Consider the following 25357-nt stretch of genomic DNA (forward strand, 5'->3'; position numbering starts at 1 on the left):
CAATGTATAATTTTAATTTACAACTGCTCAAAACCAAAAATAATATGTACATACAGTGGTCATACATTACAGTACAAAATGCAAAATGTGGTATACTCAATATACCGGATAATCTCTCACTGGATGTACTAGCAGTCTAGTCTACTGCCCTGTCGGTCTGTCTACCTGCGACAGCAATAAAAAGCTATCGCTAAGACAATGTCTCAGTGGTGCACAATATTTACCAAATACAACTTTAAATCACAATTCATAAATCATATAAATAGTGGATACTTAAAACCATAGTTAAATTCGAGACAGTAAATGTCAACAAGAATTTAAACTCCATTTCTCAATATCACAATAATTTCAATAAATCAAATCATGATTAAATTCAAAAGACAGTGAATATCAATAAGAATTTAACTCTATTTCACAATCTCATAATACATATCAATAAATCACACACAGCTTAATCATGTTCTAAAGTTTAATTCGTCCCAAAAGCCGATGGCTAATGAGGTATTCAATTCGTTCCAAAAGTTGATGACTAATGAGGAATAACATAGCTAGCTAGCAAAAATATGAGTACTCATTCTATTCGTCCTCAACAGGAACACACCTCAACACTTCAGCTAGAGAGGGAATTCAGTTCATCCCACTAGACAAGCTAGCGAGTAATACAATCAATATACATGACTGCTGTGGTTTCAAATCATTTCCAATTCTTTTCAATCAATAAGTATCCATCAATATCATTCAAACAATTTTTCATTGTTTCAAACCATTTACAATACTTTTCAATCAGTAAGTATCCATTCAAACACATTTCCACAATTTAAAATAATAATGTACAAATAGTCATAATTCATTTCAATTGAAAAATTCAAAAGAAATAGCTGTTGTGCACAAACCTCTGATAACTGTCTCCTGGTCTTGACTCAGTGTTTCCTTCCCTTTTCCTGAGTCTTTGCTAACTGAGAAACAGAATTTGAAGTGTTTCAGTACTAAATTAAACTGTCTCTAACGATAATGCTTGATAAGTAATTCACTGAATTCTATTATTTGCTTAATCAATCTAATATGTTGACCCTCGATGCATTCTAGATAAATTAGGTTTTAATGTTACTAACATGTCACATTCGATAGTCTTTTAGGGTTGGTACATGTTACCAAGTTCATTTCCGTGTATACTGCATTTTCTTGCAATTTGCTGGATTCCGGGATACTAGTTTGACCTAGGTGGACGCCCTAGTTTCCTTAGTTTTCGGGTTTTGTTCAAAACTACAAACTTGTAGATCTACATCTTATGGAACGCGGGGCAAAATTTCAGGTCATTCTGAGTTATGTAGACCAAGTTATGGTCATTTTACTATTGCTGGTCAAATTGCACCAAAATTGGTCACTTTAGGTCATTTTAGGTCATTTTAGGTTCGGCCAGTTTTTGGACCCGAACTTGTGCAAGCTGTTTGACTTGCTTATGGTCATTTATGGGCTTTGGTGTCTTCATAAGACTTGTAGATACGGGTCTTAACTATTCATGGTCGAAATTTCAGATCAATTAGACCTGTTTTGAGTGAGTTATGGCTTAAAAACTAACTACTGCCCAAATGGTTAATTTTCAGGCCTCAATTGCACTTAATCCGGATTTGGTCATTTTTCAAGCTACCTTGCAAGCAGAATTTAGGCAAGCTTCCTTCATGAAAGTTGGCACATTTTGTGCCTAGTTTCACCTCCAATTTGTCTCATACCAATTGGAGCCACACACCTAAAGTTATAGGCCTAAAACTCAAACTGCCTTATTGCATTTCTTTCATACACATCAAGGATCACTCCTAACACTTACCAAACTCAACATTCAAGCCAATTCTGGTTGTACCATAACCTAAACATAATTCACAACATATTATAGGTCATTTTGGCAGCTTACAATTACATTCAATATGCACCATTTAGTACAGAATTTTTCAACCAAATTTATAACTATTCAATCACCTAACCATAACACTTTTACATGTCCAATGATACATTTACATTCCATTAATTTCTAAGCTTCAAATTTCAATACACATTTACATATCCTAAGTATAATCACCCCAAATAATTTCCTACACAATATACATTTAATCAATCCTTTAATTCACCATTTACAAGCAAAAATAAACTGTCTTCAAGGTGTTTCCATAGCTGCCAAAAGTACACTTCCCCATTCAACATCAAACCTCAAAAATCTCTCCATAAATCAAACACCCATAACATCCTTACAAACTTTAATTAAACAATAATAAAAAACACAAACTTACCACTTTGGAAATTCTTCAAAACTCCACAAAAACTTTCCTTTCTTGCTACCTATCTACTGCCCATGGTGTGAGGATCAAAATTAATGAAGACAAGTAACCAAAATCTAGCTTGAAAATGGGTGTAATGAACCATGCATTTGGGTGGCCATGGGAGAACCTTGGAACTTCTTCATTTTGGCAATGGTGAGGAATGAAGGTTGAAGATGAGCTTAGTGGAAGTAATCTACCCACTTAATGAATATTTTAATTCCCATAGTGCTCCACTCATGCATTTTTAATCATATTATATGTTTTAAGTGATAATTACTCCATTTACCCTCTATTTTTGTTATTTACATTAGGTACCACTAAATTAATTTTTCATTATATTTTCCAAGTGTAATATTATTTATTTTCGATGGACATTTAGGTCAAAAGACAACTCGGGGTGTCGAATGACCATAATGCCCCTGTTCGGGTTGCATTCCCGATTTTTCGGTAACACTGGGTTTTGTCCGTTTTTCGATTTCTCACTTTTCTTTGTACTAATTATTTAATTTTCATTTAATATTTCTAATGGTATTTGTATTTCAATAGGTGTCTACTTAAGTCCTAAAAATATTTTCCAGGGTTTCCCGCGGTCCAGGGCTAGTCAACGGTCCACGCCGTGACTTCCCGGTGCGGTCACCCATCGCTAGGGTTCTCGGCTCGCTTAACTTGGTTACATTTCTTTGCTATTATTTTTCCTTTTTTTTTCTTATGTTTTCATTTCTTGTATTTCATTACTTTATGTCTTCTCACTCATATCGAAGTGTAGTTCTAGGCATCCTAGCTGTCCGGACAACACTAGTTTCCGGAATAGTAGAACGCACTACCGAACATGGGGGTGTTACAATTATCCCTCCCTTAAATAAATTTCGTCTCGAAATTTTACCTGGCATTAGTCTCTGAACAGCTGTGGGTGCTATCTTCTCTTATCCTCTTCACGTTCCCAAGTAGCTTCCTTGCCTGAATGATGGTTCCACAGCACTTTAACCAGGTGTATCTGTTTGTTCCTTAGCTGCTTCACCTCATAAGCCAGAATTTCTATGGGTTCTTCCTCATAGGAGAGGTATGGATTTATCTCGATCTCTTCAACTGATAGTACATGAGATGGGTCTGATCTGTACCTCCTTAACATGGACACATGGAAGACATTGTGTATCCTTGCTAACTCTGGAGGTAATGCCAACTGATATGCCAAAGGACCCACTCTTTCCAGAACCTCATATGGTCCGATGAAATGAGGACTCAGTTTTCCCTTTCTGCCAAATCTCACAATCCTCTTCCAAGGAGAAATTTTGAGGAATACTTTATCACCCACTGCATACTCAATATCTCTTCTCTTCAGATCAACATAGGACTTCTGACGGTCTGATGCAGCCTTGAGTCTATCTCTGATCAATCTGATCTTTTCCTCTGTCTGCTGAACAATTTCTGGCCCAATCATCTTCCTTTCACCTACTTCATCCCAACATAAGGGAGTTCTACACTTCCTGCCATACAAAGCTTCATATGGAGGCATCCCAATGCTTGATTGGTAGTTGTTGTTATAAGCAAACTCAATCAAAGGCAAGTGTGTATCCCAACTACCTTCAAACTCAATCACACAAGCCCGTAGCATATCCTCCAATATTTAAATTACCCTTTCAGACTGGCCATCTGTCTGTGGGTGGAATGCTGTGCTGAGGTTCAATCTAGTTCCTAGGGCTCTCTGAAGACTACCCCAGAATCTAGAAGTGAACTTAGGATCTCTGTCAGACACAATTGTTACTGGCACTCCATGCAGTTTTACAATCTCATATATGTACAATCTGGCCAATCTTTCCAGGCTATAGTCCATCTCAAGATGGAAAAAGTGAGCGAACTTGGTCACCACAACTATAACCCATACTGCATCATGACTATTCTGTGTCCTTGGGAGTCCTGTAACAAAATCCATAGTTATTCGTTCCCATTTCCACTATGGTACTGACAAAGGATGTAACAAACTAGCTGGAACTTGATGTTCTGCCTTTACTTGCTGACAAGTTAGGCATTTGGAAAAAAACTCAGCTATATCTCTCTTCATAACCATCCACCAGTAATGCTCTTTCAGCCCTCTGTACATTTTAGTCCCACCAAGGTGCATAACAAATGGAGACTCATGTGCTTCCTTCATAATGATCTGTCTCAATTCTACATCACTAGGAATGCACATTCTACCCTGATGTAGTAATAAACCATCATCTCTCACAGAGAATTCAGGTTTCTTGCCCTGTTGGACTTCTTTTAGTAGCTTCTGATATTTTTCATCACTCTGAGCAGCCATTCTGATCTGATCAATCAACACTGGCTGTACATGCCATGCAACTATTGTCTGTCCCTCATCATCAATCTCTAAACTGGCATGCTGTGCTTTCAATTCATATACCATGGACAAAGGAGAAACTCTGAGACTTGCCATAGTCTTGCGACTTAAGGCGTTAGCCACCACATTTGCTTTTCCTGGCTGATAGTCTATTAAGCAATCATAGTCTTTAATGAGTTCTAACCATCTCCTCTGCCTCAAATTCAATTCCTTCTGGGGTGCCTAAGTACTTCAAGCTCTTGTGATCTGTGTAAATGTAGCATTTCTTCCCATACAAATAGTGTCTCTAGATCTTCAGAGCAAAAACGATAGCTGCTAGCTCCAGATCATGTGTTGGGCAGTTCCTCTCATGCGGTTTCAGTTGGCGTGATGCATAAGCAATGACATTCTAATCTTGCATTAGTACACAGCCTAACCCATTGCGAGAAGCATCACTATAAACTATGTATTCTTTACCCGGAGTAGGTAAAGTGAGGACTGGAGCTTCAGTCAAACATCTCTTCAACTCATCAAAACTCTGTTGACATTTATCTGTCCACTGAAATTTCACATCTTTCCGAAGCAGCTTAGTCAGTGGAGAAGATAACATAGAAAATCCTTTCACAAACCGACGGTAATATCCAGCTAAACCCAGAAAACTGCGAATTTCTGTGATGTTCCTAAGCGGCTTCCAATTAAGGATAGCTTCTACCTTGCTGGAATCTACCTTGATCCCTTCAGCTGACACAACATGCCCCAAAAAGGAGATTTCTTTTAGCCAAAATTCACACTTCGACAATTTGGCGTATAGTTGTTTCTCCCTTAAGGTCTGCAATACAATCCGCAGATGCCTGTCATGCTCCTCTGCATTCCTCTAATATATCAAAATATCATCAATAAACACCACCACAAATTGATCGAGATATGGTCTGAAGATAGTGTTCATCAGATCCATAAAAGCAGCTGGAACATTTGTTAACCCGAATGGCATTACTAGAAACTCATAGTGGCCATACCGAGTTCTGAAAACAGTTTTTGGAATACTCTACTCTTGCACCTTCAACTGATAATAACCAGATCGGAAATCAATTTTGGAGAATACAGCTACACCCTTCAACTGATCAAACAGATCATTAATGCGAGGCAATGGATATCTGTTCTTTATTGTCACCTTATTCAACTGCCGGTAATCTATACATAAGCAGAGAGTACCATCTTTCTTCTTAATAAACAAAACTGGTGCTCCCCAAGGTGACACACTAGGGCGGATGTAGCCCTTTTCAAGTAGTTCTTGTAACTGTATCTTCAACTCCTTCAACTCTGCTGGTGCCATTCTGTATGGTGTTATGGAGATTGGATCCACACCAGGCATAACATTAATTTCAAATTGCACTTCTCTTTCTGGAGGTAATCCTAGCAATTCATTAGGAAACACATCTGGAAAGTCACATACTATAGGGATGTCTTTCAATGCTGGACTCCCCACTTGGGTGTCTACCACATGTGCTAAATATGCTTCACACCCCTTTCTGATCATTTTTCTGGCTAGTGCAGCCGAAATGATGTTTGATGGCAATAACTGCCTCTCCCCATGTATTACCACATCACTGTACTAAGGGAGACCAAAAGTGACTGTCTTCAACCTACAGTCAATCATGGCATGATGTCTGGCTAACCAATCCATGCCCAAGATGATATCATAATCTCTGAAGGGCATTTCAATGAAATCAGACAGAAAAATGTGTCCTTTGATCACCAAAGGACAATCTCTATACATTCTATTAACCCTGACCTCCTGTCCTAGCGGACTTGTTACTAGCACATCAAAGTCCATTTTTGTACATGGAACAGCAATGCAATCAATGATGCTAGCACTCACATAAGAATGGGTAGAACCCAGATCAAATAACACAAACACATCTTGATTAAAAGTTGAGAAGGTACTAGCCACAACATCAGATGTCTCGGCCTCTTCTCTCTGTCTCATTGCATAGACTCTGACTGGAGCACTGTCTTGCTCTAAATGTTTCACTGTGCCTTGGCTACCTGCTGGGCTACCTCTACCCCTGCCTCTACCTCTACTGGGTGGTTGTGAACTTATGGTGACAAGGCTCTGAATTGACCCTTCTGCAGTAGTAGGAGGTGGTCCAACTCTGCGACTACGGGTGCAGTCCTTGGCAAAGTGTCCTGTGCCTCCACAGTTATAACAGGCTCCAATAGCCTTGTAGCATATCCCACCATGATTTTTTCCACAAGTTTCACATTGGCGGGGAGGGTAGGAACCTCTGGTACTCTGTTGACCAGATAGAGGAGGCTTCTGTCCTGAATATCTTCCCCTACTAGACCTCTTGCCACCTCTACCATGTCCCCCATGATTCTTTCTCTTTCCAGTAGGACCACTGGAACTCTGTTCTACTGATTTTCCCTCTTTCTCTGTCTTCTCTAATTTCTTTTTCTCAGGAGCAGCTTCAGACTCAATTCTTTCCAACTTTAGGGCTTGAGAAACAAGTTCAGAGAAGTTAGTGTGTTTGAATCTGACTACTTGTAATATAATACTGGGTTTCAAGCCAGTTTCAAACCTCTTGTATCTCTCCCTGCTGGTAGAAAGTAAACTCACTGCATAATGGCTCAGGCGGGAAAATTTTCTTTCATACTCAGCCACTGATCTGCTCCCCTATTTCAGACTTAGGAACTCTTGTAGCTTCTGGTCTACATAAGCATCGGGGACATATTTTTGTCTGAATTCCCTGAGAAAGTCATTCCATGTTAGCACTGCAGGTTCTACCAAGCTGTGGGGAATGGTTTTCTACCAGTCATAAGCATCCCCATGTAGCAAAGATATTGAGTATTCAAATCTGAGTTCCTCCGTGCAATGCAGTTTCTTGAATACCCTATCCATTCTCTCTAACCACTGTTCAGCCTCTAAAGGATCTACTATCCCCTTGAACTCTGTAGCCCCATATTTCATCAATTTGTCATACTGCCTAGCAAGAGACTGTGGTTGTACCACTGGTGTCTGTATTGGGACTTGAGTAGGCACATTACCAGCCATTTGTTGGAACATTGCGGCCATCTGCTGAGCGAACTGAGCAGGAAATTGTGATACTGCAGGGTCTTGCTTTGAACCATCGACATTATGTAGGGTCAGCATCCCATTGCACCTCAGCCTCAATAGATTGATCGACTGAACGATCACCCTCTTCCATAGTCAATGCGAGGATCTTAGATCTCCTGAACAATTAACACAAGGAGATTTTCTCCCGTTAGTGCATATTTATAATCTAATGTACTGTATATATCAAACAATGATATTGAGCAGTTGTACTATGAAGAAAGAATATTCAAATAACAGGTGAAAATGGAATTTAAAAACTAGCTCTGATACCAGTAAAACATGTCACACCCTACCCCTCTGTAAGGCATAACATGATCCCGTAGTATACCTAATGAATTACCAACTTCGTCTACTGATAACCCATTAAATACACTACAAGGGATTTTAAAACTTTTCTTACTTCACTTTACAGTGGTGAGCATTATTTGCAGGTGTTAAAAAATTTTTGTGAACTGACTTGAAACAGTTAACACATTTAGACTATTAGTAATTTCTGTAAAAATTTTGGCAGAGTGCCATCTATATTTTGGATAAAACAGTTCTTCAGAAAACCTGTAAAAAGCACTTCAATATATTTCCAAATCTCAACTCCAACAAATTTCTCAACACAACATATTTCTCAACTCAAATCCACAGTAATTTTTCAAAGACTGAGATACAAGAAATATAATACAATTTTTATAAGTCAAAATAACTCATAATTTACTTTACAACTTCAATGTATAATTTTAATTTACAACTGCTCAAAACCAAAAACAATATGTACATATAGTGGTCGTACATTACAGTACAAAATGCAAAATGTGGTATACTCAATATACCCGATAATCTCTCACTGGATGTACTAGCAGTCTAGTCTGCTGCCCTGTCGATCTGTCTACCTGCGACAACAATAAAAAGCTATCGTTGAGACAATGTCTCAGTGGTGCACAACATTTACCAAATACAACTTTAAATCACAATTCATAAATCATATAAATAGTGGATACTTAAAACCATAGTTAAATTCAAGACAGTAAATGTCAACAAGAATTTAAACTCCATTTCTCAATATCACAATAATTTCAATAAATCAAATCATGATTAAATTCAAAAGACAGTGAATGTCAATAAGAATTTAACTCTATTTCACAATCTCATAATACATATCAATAAATCACACACAGCTTAATCATGTTCTAAAGTTCAATTCGTCCCAAAAGCCGATGGCTAATGAGGTATTCAATTCGTCCTAAAAGTCGATGACTAATGAGGAATAAAATAGCTAGCTAGCAAAAATATGAGTACTCATTCTATTCGTCCTCAATAGGAACACACCTCAACACTTCAGCCAGAGAGGGAATTCAGTTCGTCCCACTAGACAAGCTAGCGAGTAATACAATCAATATACATGACTGCTGTGGTTTCAAATCATTTCCAATGCTTTTCAATCAATAAGTATCCATCAATATCATTCAAACAATTTTTCATAGTTTCAAACCATTTACAATACTTTTCAATCAGTAAGTATCCATTCAAACACATTTCCACAATTTAAAACAATAATGTACAAATAGTCATAATTCATTTCAATTGAAAAATTCAAAAGAAATAACTGTTGTGCACAAACCTCTGATGACTGTCTCCTGGTCTTGACTCAGTGTTTCCTTCCCTTTTCCTGAGTCTTTGCTAACTCAGAAACACAATTTGAAGTGTTTCAATACTAAATTAAACTGTCTCGAATGATAATGCTTGATAAGTAATTCACTGAATTCTATTATTTGCTTAATCAACCTAATATGTTAACCCTCGATGAATTCTAGGTAAAATAGGTTTTAATGTTACTAACATGTCACATTCGATAGTCTTTTAGGGTTGGTACATGTTACCAAGTTCATTTCCGTGTATACTGCATTTTCTTGCAATTTGCTGGATTCCGGGATACTAGTTTGACTTAGGTGGACGACCTAGTTTCCTCAGTTTTCGGGTTTTTGTCAAAACTACAAACTTGTAGATTTATGTCTTATGGAACGCGGGGCAAAATTTCAGGTCATTCAGAGTTATGTAGACCAAGTTATGGTCATTTTACTATTGCTGGTCAAATTGCACCAAAATTGGTCACTTTAGGTCATTTTAGGTTCGGCCAATTTTTGGACCCGAACTTGTGCAAGCTGTTTGACTTGCTTATGGTCATTTCTGGGCTTTGGTGTCTTCATAAGACTTGTAGATATGGGTTTTAAATATTCATGGTCAAAATTTCAGGTCAATTGGACCTGTTTTCAGTGAGTTATGGCTTAAAAACTAACTGCTGCCCAAATGGTCAATTTTCAGGCCTCAATTGCACTTAATCCGGATTTGGTCATTTTTCAAGCTACCTTGCAAGCAGAATTTAGGCAAGCTTCCTTCATGAAAGTTGGCACATTTTGTGCCTAGTTTCACCTCCAATTGGTCTCATACCAATTCGAGCAACACACTTAAAGTTATAGGCCAAAAACACAAACTGCCCTATTGCATTTCTTTCATACACATCAAGGATCACTCCTAACACTTACCAAACTCAACATTCAAGCCAATTCTGGTTGTACCATAACCTAAACATAATTCACAACATATTATAGGTCATTTTGGCAGCTTACAATTACATTCAATGTGCACCATTTAGTACAGAATTTTTCAACCAAATTTATAACTATTCAATCACCTAACCATAACACTTTTACATGTCCAACTTCACACCATCATATATACACTCAAACTGCCCTAACATCCGACACAATTCAACATTAATATACCATAAACCAAGCATGAATTCCAGCATTCTTCAAGAGTCAAAAAACTGCCGCAATGATACATTTACATTCCATTAATTTCCAAGCTTCAAATTTCAATACACATTTACATATTCTTAGTATAATCACCCCAAATAATTTCCTACATAATATACATTTAATCAATCCTTTAATTCACCATTTACAAGCAAAAATAAACTGTCTTCAAGGTGTTTCCATGGCTGCCAAAAGTACACTTCCCCATTCAACATCAAACCTCAAAAATCTCTCCATAAATCAAACACCCATAACATCCTTACAAACTTTAATTAAACAATAATAAAAAACACAAACTTACCACTTTGGAAATTCTTCAAAACTCCACAAAAACTTTCCTTTCTTGCTGCCTATCTACTGCCCATGGTGTGAGGATCAAAATTGATGAAGACAAGTAACCAAAATCTAGCTTGAAAATGGGTGTAATGAACCATGCATTTGGGTGGCAATGGGAGAACCTTGGAACTTCTTCATTTCAGCAATGGTGAGGAATGAAGGTTGAAGATGAGCTTAGTGGAAGTAATCTGCCTACTTAATGAATATTTTAATTCCCGTAGTGCTCCACTCATGCATTTTTAATCATATTATATGTTTTAAGTGATAATTACTCCATTTACCCTCCATTTTTGTTATTTACATTAGGTACCACTAAATTAATTTTTCATTATATTTTTCAAAGTGTAATATTATTTATTTTTGATGGAAATTTAGGTCGAAAGACAACTCGGAGTGTCAAATGACCACAATGCCCCTGTTCGGGTTGCATTCCCGATTTTTCGGTAACACCGGGTTTTGTCCGTTTTTCGATTTCTCACTTTTCTTTGTACTAATTATTTAATTTTCATTTAATATTTCTAATGGTATTTGTATTTCAATAGGTGTCTATTTAAGTCCTAAAAATATTTTCCAGGGTTCTCCGCGGTCCAGGGCTAGTCAACGGTCCACGCCGTGACTTCCCGGTGCGGTCACCCATCGGTAGGGTTCTCTGCTCGCTTAACTTGGTTACATTTCTTTGCTATTATTTTTCCTTTGTTTTTCTTATGTTTTCTTTTCTTGTATTTCATTACTTTATGTCTCCTCACTCATATAGAAGTGTAGTTCTAGGCATCCTAGCTGTCCGGACAACACTAGTTACCGGAACAGTATAACGCACTACTGACATGGGGGTGTTACAGTTCCAGTGACATAACGCAGCCTGTGATGTCCTGGAACGAATCTGAAGTGGAGCGCTATGGTTGTGATAAGGCCACCAAGCACAATGTGCCCGGTACACTGATGATAGAGGCAGTGAAGGTGGTTGCAAAAAAAGAAGTCAGTGCTGCAGTGCTGCCCGGTGACCATACACCACAAGAAGAATAGCTCGCTTGCGTTTATCACGCTGAGGCTGTCACCACTGCCCATGATGGTGTGGGCTGTGAACCGATACATGTAGCGCTGGGCTAGACTTGTGATGCCCATAGATTTGGACTTGTTGGAGTTATACAGCTTCATGTTCAAGGCAATGGAACTCCAGAAGTTGATGTTGTTATAGAGCATGCGGTTCCTAGGGATCTCTTAGTGGCTGGCACTGTCAAAGCCGAAGATGGCATTGAACTCATCTATGTTCGTTACCCAATAGACACCTAGGAGGCAAAATTCAATTCTGCCTCTGTCTTCCCTGTCGGTAGGCCATAAGGTGGCCTTGAAACTACCCAAAAACTCCAATGTGGTGTCCCGGTATACTGGGAACTGGAGTTGGGCAAACCTTGTCCACTCGATGCTATTGAGTAGCCCGTTGATCTCATTCTGCAGCCTAATTTACTCTAGCAGTGTAAAATCTATGTATTTTATAGAGCTTATTTTTCGAGTGTGAAGCTGGGTGCACATTGCTTTGTGGGCATCATCACGGAATCCCCAAGGAATGGAGACTTCAGGTTGGGGAATGGCTTGTGGTTGGTGTCACGATGGAGGAGGGGCTAGTTGAGAGGGTTGAAGAGAGGCTCCCCTTGTTATTGGGTGTTGGGGTGTCGACTGAGGGGGAGAAGGTGAGGATTCCCCTCCGTGCCTTGAGGAAGAACCGATTCTTCGCACAGATCTCTTTGCAGGGGCCATTGATGAGTTTTTGGGAAGGAGAAGAGTAGGGTTTGGTGAAGGGAGAAGAGATTTAAGGGGTTTTTATAGACTATAAGGGGTGGAGATGAAGGGTTTTGCCTTTATAAACAGGTTTAATGTGAGGGGTGCATTTAAAGAGCCATTAGGACTCTTCATTTCGAGCATTTCACTCCCCAGGAGTCGCGTCTGTAACAAGATACATGGGTCCTGACATGTAGGACCCTGTAAATTTTTGCCCAAAAATTTCAAATTCTATCATAGTACACGACCCGTGTAAATGCAGCTCTAGGACCCATGTAACTTACTGCCTCTCGAGTTGCTTTCCTGGACATGTTACACAGCCTGTGTCAAGTACAAAGAGGACCCATGTAACTTTCTATCTTCAAACTATTCTGCTAGCAATATTACACAGTCCGTGTAAATTGGGCTATGGACCCGTGTAACTTTTTGTCTCCCTCAGAGCTAAAATTGCAAGAAATTTATGGACTTCCAGAAATTTACACGGGGCGTGTGAAACCAGTACACGACACATGTACTTTCTGATTTTTCAAAATTTTCCCAAATAAAAACACATGAAATGGATGCAAAGATTAGCAAATAGAGCTACTTCCCCGGTTTTGTTTAATCTTCTCTTTTGTGGTTCTGACTTAGTGATTCCTCTCCTCTCTTGTTCTCTACTCCCATTTTTTTTTCGTTTTCTAGAAGGTCCTACAAAATGAAATACTAATGAGTATGAAGCAAAAAGTCAATATGAAAAAGGAAAAGAATAAAAAAATTTAGAAAAATTTTGGGTTGCCTCTCAAAAAGCGCTTGTTTATAGTCTTTAGTTGGACTTTGCTTGTTTATGGTCTGTCAGTAGGATGGTCGAAGGTCTAATTGAATCCCTATGGGTTCTCCCTGAAAGTAAGGTTTCAGCCTCTGGCCATTGACCTTAAATGCTCCTGAGGTTTCGCTCCATACTTCTACTACTCCATGTGGAAAGACTTGAGTGACCTTAAAAGGTCTAGACCATCTTGATTTTAGCTTCCCTGGAAAGAGTTTCAATCTAGAGTTTAATAACAGGACAATATATCCTTCTTTTATTTCTTTCCTTGCTATGCACCTGTCATGCCATCTTTTGGTTTTATCCTTGAAGATTTTGGCATTTTCGTATGCATCCTGTCGGATTTCTTCCAACTCATTTAGTTGTAGGAGTCTTTTTTCACCAGCAGCTTTGAGGTCAAAATTTGGGATTTGAATTGCCCAGTAAGCTTTATGCTCAAGTTCGACAGGGAGATGGCATGATTTTGCATAAACCAGTCTAAAGGGTGTTATGCCAATTGGGGTTTTATATGCAGTGTGGTATGCCCACAGTGCACCATCTAACTTCATGCACCAGTCCTTCCTAGATCTGTTTACAGTTTTCTCTAAAATCTGCTTCAGTTCTCTGTTTGAGATTTCTACTTGACCACTGGTTTGAGGATGATAAGGTGTGGCCACCTTGTGAGTCACTCCATACTTTTTCATTAGTATTTCGAATTGTTGGTTGCAGAAGTGACTTCTTCCATTGCTGATTATTGCTCGAGGTGTGCCAAATCTTGTGAAGATATTTTTCTTAAGGAACCTTGTGACCACTCTAGCATCGTTGGTTGGTGTGGCTATTGCTTCTACCCATTTTGACACATAATTAACACCAACTAGAATATACTTGTTTCCATGGGAAGAGGGGAATGGGCCCATGAAGTCTATCCCCCATACATCAAGTAATTCTACCTCAAGTATACCATGCAGTGGCATTTCATTCATACTTGAAGTGTTACCTATTCTTTGGCATTGATCACAAGCTAAGACAAAGGATCTCACATCTTTAAACAAATGTGGCCAGTAAAATCCTGCTTGTAAGATCTTGGCTACTGTTTTTGAGGTGCCAAAATGTCCTCCATATAGTGATGAATGGCAGTGATAAAGGACACATTCCATATCTTCCTCTGGTATGCATCTTTTTATCAGCCCATCATTACATCTCTTGTACAGTAGAGGTTCCTTCCATATGTAATATCTCACATTATGTAGGAATTTCTTTCTTTACTGATAAGTCATGTTTGGAGGCAGTACCCTGCATACAAGAAAATTAACAAAGTCAGCATACCATGGAGCCTTGGAGAATGCAAGTAATTGTTTATCAGGAAATGAGTCATTTATTGGCAAATCCTCAAGTCTCCTGTGTACTCCAATTTCAACCTAGAAAGATGGTCAGCCACTACATTTTCGGATCCCTTTTTATCCTTGATTTCAAGGTCAAATTCTTACAAGAGTAAAATCCATTGAATTGGCCTTGGTTTTGCTTCCTTCTCGTTCAAAAGGTACCGAATTGCAGTATGATCTATGAATACAATGACTTTTGACCCAATTAGGTAATATCTGAATTTGTCCATTGCAAACACTACTGCTAGGAATTCCTTCTCTATGGTAGCATAATTGATTTGCGCATCATCAAGTGTTTTGCTAGCATAATAAATGGCATGGAGCTTTTTATCTTTTCTTTGCCCGAGCATGTCACACCTTACCCCTCTGTAAGGCATAAAATGATCCCGTAGAATACCTAATGAACTACCGAACTTCACCTACCGATAACTCATTAAGTACCCTACAAGGGATTTTAAAACAATTTTCTTCTTTTTGATAAGTGGTGAGCATTTCTAATAAATATTTAAAACATGTAATTAAGTTGAAAGCTAGTTGGAAATATTGGCCCATTTTATTTTTCCGCAAATTTTATAAAAATTTTGACAGAGTTTCCTCTGTATTTTGAGAAAACAGTTCTTCAAATACCTGTAAAAAGCACTTCTAAAAGTTTTTCTCAACCACTACTTTGGTTTCACAATCAAACTCAATCAATTTCACAATCATTTCAATAAATTTCTCAAGTCAAAATTCAATAGTCCTCAATGTATAGTCAATCAATTTTATACATTCATCATACAAAAATTTACATTAAGAAAATCCAAACTAAAATTTATTACAAATTTTACATAGATTTTGTACAAGCTGCTCAAAACCCATCTTCACATGTCCATACATTTAAGTGCAGTATATACATCAAAGGAATATTTACAGTTAGGGTATAAATTATACCCGAAGACTTCAAGCCGATGGTTCCTCACACCTCAGCAGCTCAGTCTGCTGCTCCTCTATGCTCTGTATCTGCGACAGCAATAGAAGCTATCGCTGAGTACTAGGACTCAGTGGTACACAACATACTGAAATAATCTTTATGCAAAACTTAAATCACATTTATTCAAAATTTTGGCTAAACATGCGCATTAAACACAAAACATAAATCATGAGATTTTAATACGAACCAAGTTCATTTCAAAGTATCAAAACACATTTCATAAAACCTACAGTTAGATCATGCCATTCAAAACAAATAGAATCTCAATAGCCAGAGGCTAAAGAGAAATCACATGAATCTCGATAGCCAAAGGCTAAAGAGAAATCACATCACAAGGCTAGCTAGCTCAAATATATGGATATCCATTCACATCCTCTTCTGCTGGCACACCTCAACACTTCTCCAGAGAAGGAATCAAAATTCGAAACTAATTACCCCCACTAGTCGTGCTAGTGAGGTGTTCAAATATATGGTCATGGCACTGTAGTTTCAAAACTTATCTTAACAATTTGCTAAACATTGTCATTTCAAATATACACAATAACTTCCAACAATTTAAGTCAAGACATCATAACTATTGTCACAAATAAATTCTCAATAATTCAAAGCAAATGTAAAATACATATTTCATTCACTTTATCAACACATTTTAAAGCATAGTGATGTTGTGCACAAACCTCAAACGAGTCGTCCCTTAGCCTCGACTCGGTTCCTCGGGTTCCTTCCCGATATTCTTTTAAACTAAAACACACAATTTTACAATGTTTCAGTACTAGAACTTAACACAGATCCAAAATAAATTTAGCTTCACAATTACCTAGCTCTAACGTGCTAAATTCGACGTTCTTTAAATTTTGTGTTTCGGCTTACTATTCACTGCACTATTCAAGTCAAATAGTTGACTTTCTAAGACTTAATAGGTATGGGAACTCCAACTTCACCCACATACCACATTTTGGTCATTAAACTTGTTGGTTTTGGTCATTTTCTCAAAGCTTAGGTCATTTTGGCAAAATTGCCAATTTTCGGTTTTGGTGCTCCGAAGTTGCACTGTTTCATTGGTCGGTCTACTGTTGGAATTTGACAAAAATTCCTTCATAGAAAATGTTTCTTATTGTCTTAAGTGTATTCTCATTTTTGGATCACCTCAATCGGATTTTTGTAGCTCAAGTTATGGCCAAAATAAGTTTACTGTTCACGTGTATTGTTCATACTGGTATTTTGGGTTCTGGCAGATTTTGATCCAACTTTGGTCAGTAATTTGATTAAGTTAAGTTCATAATTTGGTCTAACTTTCTTCATATGAAATGTTCTACTATGTCTTAGAATTCCATCGGTTCAAGAATCGCCTAAATCCGAGTTTCCTAGAGAGAGTTATAGCCATCCAAACATTACTGCTCAATTGAAAATCTGCAGAGTTGCAGGTTTGCTAACTTAACTTTGCTCAATAATTTGAATGGGTTAATGGCATAATTTGGGGTGATGTTCTTCATGAAAGTTTTAGGTCTATATGCCCTCTAACCCCTGGCCAAATTTCAGGTCAATTTGACCTGTCTAAACTCGAGTTATGACCAAATGAACAATGACTGTTCATTTGGTCAGTTTGGTGCAGTGGCAGCCTGCTATCATTTCACTTTGGTCAATTGTTTCACCAAGTTTTGGTCAATTTTTGGCCATGGTTCCTTAATGAAAATTGTGCTCTTTTATGTCTATTTTCATCTCCAATTGGTGGAATATCAATTGGACTTGTAAAATTTGAGTTTTGGTCCTTCAAAGTGGGTTTGGTCATGCTGCCAGCAGCATGACCAATTGACCTACGAATTTGGTTTTCTTTCTAACAATTCCCACACAGCCTATTTGGTTATAATTGACCATTATTTCATTTTACAATAGGTCACACATGCCATTTATGCATTTCTCCAAATTTTGGTTCATAAACCCTAGCATTGAAAACCCTAACTCATCATTTTCATGCCTTTAACTACTTCTAATGGTTTAATTGTTAATCATTTAACTATGTAAAGTTTCTAAACTCATTCAATTGCATCATATTCATGCAAACCATACTCCTCCCAACCAGGCCAAATTTCAGCAATGGTCATTCTCACATGTTTGTTTCATTTAATCAAGTTCTAAGCTCACTTTCAACCATCACATATGCATTTAAATGGATAAATAAAGAGTTTAGCATACTAACCTTTGTGTAGCAATTTTCTTCCTCCTTTCCTTCAAATTTTCCTTTTTTATTTCTTGCTCAATCCTCTTCTCAAGTTGCCTAGATAAGCTTTAACTATGGTGGCTAATTTTTCTATGGTAAAATCTTATGATTTGCAAGCTCAAAATTGAGCTTTAATGGAGTTTGTGGAGAGGGAGAAGGTGAGGGAGAGAGAGTGACGTTTTGGAAGAAGAAGATTTGTGTTTTAATTTTTTTTTCTTTTCTTTTCTTTAATCTTATCCCCTTTTTGAAGACCAAAAATCCCCAAATTAATAAAATAAATCAATTAAGCCTTTATGACATCATACATGATGTCATCACTTTGACTTTTCCATCTTCTTTCTTTTTTTCTTTTTTTTTTTTCTATTTTTTTCTATTAGTTCTTTAATTTAATTCTCGATTCTAAAATTTTCTTTTCTCCAATTTTATTTGACAGTTAGGTCAGGAGTCAGCTCTCGGGGTCAATTGACCAAATCGCCCCTCGCCGGTTCATCCCGGTTTGCAAATAATCCAATATTTCTTCCGGCTCCCTGACCTAATTATTTGACTGGCTTAACAGTTCTTTTTCGTGATTTTCTCTTTTCCACTGTGTTCATAAGGGTCCTAAGGACCGCAGCGTCACTTTTTACGGTTCAAAATTTGAGTTTAAAATGACTTCGCAGTCGTTCCCGAGGAGGTCACTCATCGCTGTGACTCTCGGCTCGTTTAACTTCTTATGTTATGTTTTTCTTATTTATAGTCAACTAATTAAACATTACTAATTATTTGTGTTTATGGCTTCTTAAGTTGTCTTAAGTGTGGTCCTAATCCCTTTAATTGTCCGGACCGACACCGGTCACCGGAACAGTGAAATCTACCAGGCTATGCAACCGGGGGTGTTACAGAGCATCGCTCCAATTGCAAAGTCACTCGCATCGTACATCACCTCAAATGGTAGCTCCCAATTTAGTGGCTACATTATTGGTGCTGAGATCAGGGCTTCTTTGATCTTATTAAAAGAAACAAGGCAATTTTCATCAAAGTGAAAGGGAACATCTTGGCTTAACAGGTTGGTAAGTGGCTTAGCTATTTTGAAAAAATCTTTAACGAATCTTCTGTAAAACCCTGCATGTCCCAAAAAGCTTCACACTCATTTGACTGATGTTGGTGGTGGCATGTTTTCAATGATCTCAATTTTTTCCTTATCAACCTCAATTCCTCTTTCTGATATCAAATGTCCCAGAAATATACCTTCCCTTACTATGAAGTGGCATTTTTCCCCATTTAGGACCCGGTTTGATTCTTCACATCTTTGTAATACCTTAGATAAATTAGTTAGGCAATCATCAAAAGTAGTTCCATAGACAGAAAAATCATCCATAAAAACTTCTATGATATTTTCAATATAATCAGAAAAAATAGCCATCATGCATCTTTAAAAGGTAGCAGGGGCATTACAAAGACCAAAAGGCATTCTCCTATATGCAAATGTTCTATAAGGGCAAGTGAATGTGATATTTTCCTGGTCTTCTAGGTGAATAGGAATTTGGAAGAATCTCGAATACCCATCTAGATAACAGAAATAAGAGTGCTTTGCTAACCTTTCTAACATTTGGTCGATGAAAGGGAGAGGAAATGGTCTTTTCTGGTAGCGTTGTTCAATTTCCTATAATTTATGCACATTCGCCAACCAGTGACTACCCTAGTAGGGATTAGTTCATTGTTTGCATTTTGAATAACAGTTGTCCCACCCTTCTTAGGAACTACATGTACTGGACTAACCCATTTACTATCAGAAATTGGGTATATGATACATGTATCTAATAGTTTTAAAATTTCTTTCTTGACTGCTTCTTTCATGTTTGCGTTAAGTCTTCTTTGGTGCTCGATAGTGGGTTTACTATTTTCTTCCATGGGTATCCTATGCATGCAAATCGAGGGGTTGATTCCTTTTAGGTCTTCTATTTTATACCCTATGGCCTTGTTATGGATCCTAAGTTCTCTTAACAATTCTTCCTCTTCTAACTTAGACAGATTAGCATTAATTATAACAAGATATTTAGAGTTTGAGTCCAGAAATGTTTACCTTAGCGAGGACGGGAGAGGTTTAAGCTCTACTTATTTAGTGTTTTCCTGGAGCTTGATCTTGGGCTATTCCTCCTTTAACTCCTCCATCTCGGAGGCTTTAGCTAGGGGTGGTAGGGGTGGATGAGCTGCTAACTATTGTACACAGGCTATTATTTCTGTGTTTTAATCATTCACAATGTGGTTGTGCACAATACATGCTTCAAGAGGATCTTTAGGATATGTCTTATGAAATTCCTCTTCAACTTGTTTGTCAATTATGTCAACCTTAAAGCATTCATCAGGTTCGAATTTGTGTTTCATTGTGTCGAACAAGTTGAATTCTACTTCTTCTTCTCCTCCTACCTTGAGGGTTAATCGCCCATTTTTGACGTCTATCATGACTCCGGTGGTTGCTAAGAATGGTCTCCCCAAGATGATAGGGATCTGAACATCTTTTTCCATTTCAAGGACAACAAAGTTTACTGGAATGAAGAATTTGCCCACTTTGATAGGGATGTTCTCAAGTATGCCCACTGGATACTTAACAGATCGATAAGCAAATTGCAATGAAATTATTGTGGGCCTCAGTTATTCGATCTCCAACTTTTTGCATATTGATAGAGGCATTAAACTCACGCTTGCCCCAAGATTGCAGGAGGCCTTGTTTATTTTCTTGTTGCCAATGAGGCAGGGTATGGAGAAGTTAATTGGATCTTTCAACTTTGGAGGCAGTTTGTTTTGCAGTATGGCACTACATTCCTCTGTTAGGGCTACTGTCCCATAGTCTTCCAGCTTCCTTTTCTTTGACAGAATTTCCTTAAGATATTTGGCATAGGATGGCATCTGAGAGAGTGCTTTTATTAGTATATGCCCTAGAGCATATCATTTAGTATGTATCTTGTACATGTTTTATTAATAAAACGCATTTTCACTTTTTCGTTTACATAACATATTTATGTGTAATAGAAAAGGTCCATTGATATTTTGTTAGAAATTCTATTCTTAAGTTATTAAGAATATGAGTGACAGTATTTCTAGCTCAAAATATCATAAATTGGTTCACAATCGAGGATACTTCACAATAAGGACATGACTTATATAGAAAGATTGTATTCATGTTTGTTCCTAATGTATTTATATGAGGTATAAATAAGATGAAATGGTGAATCTCATGCCATATAACAAACATGATAGGCACTTATGCATGATAAGTAGGTCGAACCAAAGACATTTATGACAAGCACATGGAGTTTACTCTTGTCAATGCATTATCATAAATCATATCAGTGCATATAATCTTTAGACCTGAGATAGCACAGTTATCTTGTAAATAGGTGGTTTGAGTTTGAAACTGCTTTCATACTTGTACTGTGTATGGGTATATGGGCATGTGTTGGCTCCTACTAGTTATATATGGAGGTAGGTGTTGATCAAGATGGAATCTATTACACTAAGTAAATAGGGATAAAATTCTATGTTCATTTAATTGTTCTTGATGTTTCAAGTTCCTGGTTAGGATAGATAGATTTAATCAGAAAAGAATTTATGATGAGAAAATCTTTTTAATCAAGAACTAGAATTAAAAGAGTACATAATATTCATAGCAAATAGGGTTTGACATAAATCATGACTCCAGCTCAAATTGAGATTTTATAACAGAGAGATTCTAGTGCATGGTAACATATGATTATAGGTTCATTTAAGGTAAACCTTATTACTGATTGGGTGGCTATGGCATGCTATGCTATGTATTAACCATAGTCTATGAGGTGCATAAAATGATTTACAGAAATCATTTATGGTACGAAGGAGTTCTGATGATATTAAGAGTTGATATCATGTCTCATTACCAATTAGTGATGAGCCTAGTAAGTCACACACATACACAAGTAATCACCAAATTAAATATGATTTAATTAATTAATTAAAGAGTTTAATTGATTAATTAAATAGGTTTGGTTTACAATTAGATTGCAAAGTCCCTAGCATGGCTTGAAACCGAATCTAGGTTATTGGATGTATAGTATAAGTTAAATTTATATTTAAAGTATTTAAATATGAATTTAATTAATGAGAAATTAATTAATAGAGATTAATTAATTAATTTATATTTGATATAAATTGATTAGAAGAAGAGAAATAATTATTTTGGGTTGAGAACTCAAAATTAAGATACAGGGGTATTTTGGTCATTGTACAGGGTGACATGTGGCATCTATTACACTCATTTCATATAAGCATTTTAGGGTAGTTTTGCATCCATTTTGCCCTTATATTTTAGTATATTTTATGTTTTTAGCTTTATTTTAGCTTATTTGTTAAATTTAAATACTTTATATTTGTTTTTTGTAATTTTGTTGTTTTTGATAGGATTTTGTGGCAAATCAAAGATCAATGAGTGCATTAGGAAGTGATTTGAAGAAATTTGGAATTCTTTAGGCATGGAGGAAAGTTGATGAAATCAAGCTTTGAAAGAGCAAGTTAGCCAAAATTTGCTTAAGACTTTGCCTATGATGTTGCTTAGGGTATGTCATATAAGCTTAACCTTAAGCCTGTTCAAGCTAAAAGTCAAGCACGACTTAAATCCTACATATTCAAGCTTTTACTCCACAACCTGTTGAGAATTGCTTAAGATTCTGCTTAGGGTAAAGCGGCAGTGCTTAAGGTACAACACAGGTCAAGTTGGAAGTCATGCATGAGCAGAAAAACCCATTTTATTCCAGTCTGTCGAGATTTGTTGAGGGTCTGCTTAACCTTAAGCAGACAGTACAACCAGAGGTTGAAATTTGCTAAGAAGCTGCTTAGGGTTAAGCCCTACCCTATGCAGACTGCTCATAACGTGAATAATGCTGCTGACGTGGACAATTTTACACCTCATTTTCTATCCACTCTTTGGCTCTTATTTACTTTTAGGGTAACTTTTTGGGACAATATAAATTCATCATTTCCTAGTTTTTTCCACAAGTGGAAAACGGAAAAGGAAACAAAAAGGAAAGAAAAATAAATAGATAGAGGGAGAAAACGCCATTTTCTCTTGGGGAGGAGCTGCTGCAACCATCTTTTGGAGCATTAGAAACCAGAGTTTTGGTTTCTTCTACTTGGGTTTTTCTATTTTAGCTCTCTTATCATGTTTTTCTTTACTTTTCCATCAATCTTTCTTGTAAATACCATTATGAGTGAGTAAACTCTTTGGATTTCAGAGTTAGGAAATATGATTTAGATTAATTTGTGGATTTGGACTGGGTATTTCCTTATTTTACATAAATAGGAGTTTTGATTCGTTCCTTGTGTGCTTGATTTACTTACCAAATGTTCGTACCCATTGGGTATTGTATTAATATTTGATTAAAGGACCGAAAGGTAAAAGTCATTGATAAGGATTAGAACTTAAAATCACCTAGATTTAGAAATAAACTAGGATTTTAAGAGGAATTAATTATTGGTTACAAAACTTAATAGGTTTTAAAGTAATCAAATAACATACGAAAGTAGGTTTAGTTATTTTAGAATACACTTTGATTTGCTTGAAAAGGATATCAAAGGAATTTAGAATCAATTTCGTTCAAACTCCATTTTCCCTTAAAATTGGATTGCCCAAGACAAATCCCAATTCATTTATGCATAAACCCCCAACTCTGGAATCACTTTTAACATAATTAGACTTTGATTTAAATTACCCATTATTAATCTAGTTTAATTGCAAACTAGATTTAGAATTTATTTGTTTGCTCTTTACCCATTCCTATTAGATTAATCAATTTACCTTGCTTATTTACATTTACCATTCATTCATCAATCATTAGCCCAAATAATCGTTTCATTCATAGTTTGGTACTCAAACGGCAAATCCTCGTGGGAACGATATTTGATTCATCACTTTATTACTTGAAATGACCCATATACTTGCGGATTCGCCACATTAAGTTTTTGGCGCCGTTGCCGGGGATTTGATTTTTGTTTGATATTGAATAATTGTTTGTTTGGTTAATTTGGGCATTTTATTTTATTTTCTTTTTACCATTTTACTTTAAGAATTTGTTTATTTTGTTTTTTCGGTGCTTAATTTTATGAGAAAGACAAAAAGTGAAGAAATCAGTTTATTCTTTGATCCAGAAATAGAAAAGACAGCAAAAGCTTTAAGAGCAGAATCTAAGAGGAGAAAAGCTGAAATTAAAGCTCAACAACAACAAGAAAAGAGCACAAGAGCAAGAACAATTACAAGAAGAAATGGCCAACAACAATAACAACTGCTCTGTGAAGGATCATGCCTATCCTAACATTGGGGATTTCATGCCAAGTATCACAAGACCAAGAGTAGAAGCTAATAATTTTGAACTAAAGCCTGCACTCTGTCAGATGGTACAACAATCACAATTTGGGGGAAGTCTAAGTGAAAGTCCACATGTGCATCTAGCACACTTTCTTGAGATCAGTGATATGTTGAAGATAAATGGAGTTTCTGATGATGCAATTCGACTCAGATTATTTCCTTTTTCTTTGAAGGGCCGAGATAGAGAGTGGTTACATTCTCTGCCACCGGGTTCTATCACAAAATGGGATGAACTTTCTCAAGCATTTTTAGCTCAATATTTTCCACCAAGCAAGACAGCTAAGCTAAGAAATGAGCTGACTTCTTTCAAACCTAGAAATGATGAGAGCTTGTATGAAGCATGGGAGAGGTGCAAGGATTTGCAAAGGAGGTGTCCACATCATGGGATTCCTAAGTGGATGCTTGTTCAACACTTTTACAATGGAGTTTCACCAGCTATTAGAAGTACAATTGATGCATCTTCTGGAGGTGATCTTATGGAGAAATCTGAAGATGAATCTTTTTGTACTTTGGATAAAACTGCTTATAACAACTACCAATGGAGTTGTGAGAGGAATGAGATCAAGAAACCAGCTGGTATGTTTGAGCTTGATGCCATGAATATGATTAATTCTAAGTTTGATGCTTTGACAAGGAAGATGGACAAGCTAAGCATGAAAGTAAATTCTTCAGCTGGAGGTTCTAGTAATTCAGTAGAAATTAGAACTGCAAATGTCAATTGTGCAGCTGATTTTTCTGCACTTAATCAAGATTTTTCAAGTGACCAAGTGGATTATGTGGGGAACTACAATCAAAGACCAGGTGGTAACTCATTTTCTACATCTTATGATCCAGTATGGAGGAACCACCCCAATTTCTCTTGGGGAGGTAGATAAGGACAACATCAAAATTTTCAGCAACCTTCTTGGTATCAACAACATTAGAATTTTCAATAGAATAGAGGTCCTCCTGGAATTCCTAAACCTCAAAATGC

The 25357-nt window shown here is 37.0% G+C and overlaps 1 non-coding gene across 1 annotated transcript; it reads right to left on the reverse strand.

Moving 5' to 3' along the window:
* Nucleotides 1-24665: 24665 nt before the first annotated feature.
* LOC131174371 (small nucleolar RNA R71) lies at nt 24666-24772 on the reverse strand. The gene has a single exon (XR_009144619.1). It is a non-coding gene; the product is annotated as a small nucleolar RNA R71 (small nucleolar RNA).
* Nucleotides 24773-25357: the final 585 nt, after the last annotated feature.

This window comes from Hevea brasiliensis, chromosome 15 (assembly GCF_030052815.1).
Source record: "Hevea brasiliensis isolate MT/VB/25A 57/8 chromosome 15, ASM3005281v1, whole genome shotgun sequence".
In the NCBI taxonomy this organism is placed as follows: domain Eukaryota; kingdom Viridiplantae; phylum Streptophyta; class Magnoliopsida; order Malpighiales; family Euphorbiaceae; genus Hevea; species Hevea brasiliensis.